A 3,828-nucleotide genomic window follows, 5' to 3' on the forward strand; every position below is an offset into this window, starting at 1 on the left:
GCTTCATTTGGTTGAATATGGAACTGATAACCACTTTTCCAGTTGTTATTACCCCAAGAGTAATAACACAAAAAAAGGATGCGTATGTTATTGTCGTGACCTAAGCAGCATCGTTTCCCGGTGGCCCAGTGAGTGTGCTGGGTTTGTTGTTGGTGTTCAAGGGCATTTCGATTACCAGCGACTAATAGCACCTTCGTGAACGTTCGACTTTTCTCGTTCCTAACACCTTCACCAGGGGAATCGCTTTCACGTTGGAGCGTCAGCCACCAATGCGAAAGAATCGTGTGTAACGAATTGTTATTAAATTTGATAATTTCTCGGTTTTCGTGTTTCGGTCTCGCTTCGTACGCCACCCGGATCAAACCGATTGTGTGGATTGGACCGCGTGTGGTCTCCGAAATCCGCCCTTCGCCAGGGATGCCTACCAAACAGCGGCCCACACAGTACCCAGGCCCAGTTGGAGACTACACCGACGTGTGTAAAATGGAAGGGTGAGTTTGAGAAGATGCTCAGCGCACCGTTCGAGCAGAGCTTCTACTCAATTATTTAATAAAGCCATCATAATTCTCCCATGCAGCCCCTGAGAGACTGTGGTTTTGTTTTCAAATATCATCCTCCCCATCATCACCGACCTGGCGGTTGTCGCACCGGGTGGCATTCGGCGTCCGCTGTTGGATAATTTCTTAGTTTCGTTTCGTTCTTCCACGGTGGCAACCAAACAGCTGTAAGCAGGCGGTGAGCTCATTGGGCAGGATAATAAGCTAACCCATCATTATTTGGGTGTTTTTTTCTCGATTCTAATGTAACACTAGTGAGCGCGGCCCAATCAAGGTTGGTAGGGACAGCACCCTTTCCGAAAGGGTGATCGCTATGTTTTGGGGCGGAAAACGATGCTTAAATGGAATGCTTGGGCCGCCGCTCCTTAATCGTCAGCTGGACAATATCTCAGGATATTTGATACTCGAAACCGAACAGAACCCGGGGCGTGTACTTATGGATACTTGGTCCTCTCGCAGAGCCTTGTAATGATTGAAGTTAATTGAGATCATAACCGTACGGCTGATTGGATAAATAGAGTAAAATTAACTAAATGGAGGTAGATTTGAATCCCACAGACTATGGTTGAAGTTAGCCTGCTTTACCATTCACCATTATAACAAGCCATAACATTCGTTTTTTTTTCCTTTCGACTAGTGGAACATGTGGAACACAAATGTCAACCGTAAAAATGTAAAATAGGAAAAACAAATTAGGTAAGTTAAATGAAAAAAAAAAATTGCAAAGTTTTCAATCGCGGGGGTTTTGGATATGTTGTCGGGGTAACTACTGTGGTTTTGTGTTAGTTTGTAGTAACCGTGTCCCTACGCATAAGAGAGTTTTTATTACACTTAACACTGATATTTATAAACTTCCTTGGATACTGTTCTACTTATCGAAAAGGCGATCGTGTACTTCGTTAAGCTTATTCCTGTAAGAGTTGTGTTCAAACACAAGATTTTTGAATACCAGTGAATGTGGCCCGATTACTGGGCTACGCTAGAAGACTTCAGGGTGTACGTAAATTCAGGGATGATTTTCAAGGCGTCTTTATAGTAAACTTTGTTCTGGCCAAAATAATAATGTTCATGGCTGTCCTTATTACATGTACCTTCGTGGTATGTGGTATTTTTTTTATCTTGATATCCAACAAAAGAATTTTAGTTAATACAGGTACACAGATAGAAATGAATTCAAATACTTCTTTCCTACAATGTAGTTGAAAATATTGTTTATGGTGTTTATCTTCTTCTTCTAAGGCACTACAACCTCGAAAGGTCTTGGCCTGCTATTTCTGGCTCTCAGTGGCTAGATTTTACCCGTAGCACAGTAGTCAGCGTACGGGGAGGCGGTCAGGATAACATTTGATCCCCAGTTCTGCTGGGTTGAGTTTCAATGCAGTTGAGATCAACTGCATTCCTGTTTCAATTTTATATTTTTTGATGGAATGATACTTTTCCATCGATGGCTTAAACTCAGGCGTTACCATTCCACCAATCATTTATTTGGCCTTCGTTGAAGATAGATGAAATCTCCAATCTATAACGTTGCACGCATAATCAGTTTTATAACCACCTTTCGTATTTCCGCTGAAGTTGAAAAAAAAACCCCTGTGTTGCAGTGATTTGTTTAAAATTTGTTCACATCTTGTGACATCGCAACGCTCACCTATTCGCATCGTGACCAATCGAACGAAAATAAACATGTATGAATTTACATTTGAGGAATCTGCGAATCGGTAGGTCGCTACTCATATCTTTTTGAACCGTATGAAGAAAATGCCCTCGCACCTTCTGTTGAAGAAGATCCAGGGATCATTGAAGGATGAAGGGAGAAGGCTTCCGCCAGGGGTCCCGTCTATGAGGAGGCTTAACCGATGGGGAGAGAACCCAGTTATTCCTACTACATATATTATACTAAATCAAGTTCACGCCAAAAGATAACCAATGAACTGTGGGCGACCTCATATAAGGGGCCTTGCCTTGCCTTGAATTAGGTGCCTCGCATTCAAGGTGTAGGGGTCCGAGGGGCTCGCTGCGAGAACAAAATGCAACGAACGACGGTACCGAACGCTAAGGTAACCATGGAGAAGTAACGCAGCGTTAGCCGTAAGCCGACAATGACTTACGGTTTAACATGTGCAGTATAGAATTTTTGGCATAATTAACTTTTATAGTTCATAGAGATGCTTTCTTCCATAATTAGAATTAAATACATGCGTCTATGGAATAGTTTCCAAATTTCTGATTTAGCGTTTTGAGCCAGAATCGTTAGGTGATAGATCCGTTCTAGTAAGAATATTTTCAGCCAGGATCGTTAGGTGTTAGATCCGTTAGTAAGAATTCATAATATCGCAAATATTTCTTATTTCTACACTTCTTGCAAGTCGGTGGCGGATCTAGACTAACGTGGTTTTACGGACCGACGAGGCTCCTGGCAGCCGCCACCTTCACCAATAGATTACTTCGCTATTGGTGCAAGTAAACATTGTTACGGTGTCAAAGAATGCTTTTAATTTCGATTTCAAAGTATATTATACATACTTAAGCGGCAGTTAACATAACCAATCTGATGTTAGCAAAATCGTCATAACAAAACATCTATTACAATGGACGAAGCTGAGGCGTTCGAATTATAAGTAGCGTCCAGCTACTGATTAGTTGACCTAGCTAAGTGGTTGTATGAAGAAAATAAATGTGTAATATTCTCATAAGAAAATTTATTCAATGAAACTTTAATTCAAAAGTATTTTTGTGTGATAATAATGATTAATCGTTTTAAAGAGGCTGAGAGTCATCCGGTCACATTTGCCTCTGTTTAGAACACATGAAATGGGTACAAAAATAATACATACAAGCCAGACATGATCCGGTTCTTCAAAATGGTGATTGTAATGTCATTTGCGCTCCCATCCTCGAAAGAAATATCATTTGAAATCCTATGGGCATAATTAAAAGAATCATTGTCATGTCATGTCATCACAATCGTTCGTGCGTTAATCTATTAACAATCCACCGAGCACAGCACAACAAAACCACGGCAGACCAATAAATGTAACGATCATATTGAAAGCGAACCTCACATCTCAACCACAGCGGTTTAGCGAAGCTTACCTACGTTTGTCAACACTTTATTACTTTCTTTCAAGTTCTCGCATTGCTTCGGTGCGTATACACACATCCTTCGACACGTACCCACTGGTTGTGGCCACGAGGGATTTGTTTCCATTGACATCAACGCTGCAACATTTGGAAAGTAACAACTACCAAACAATACACTCGGGTAGAGGGG

This window comes from Anopheles stephensi, chromosome 2 (assembly GCF_013141755.1).
Source record: "Anopheles stephensi strain Indian chromosome 2, UCI_ANSTEP_V1.0, whole genome shotgun sequence".
Taxonomy (NCBI): Eukaryota; Metazoa; Arthropoda; class Insecta; order Diptera; family Culicidae; genus Anopheles; species Anopheles stephensi.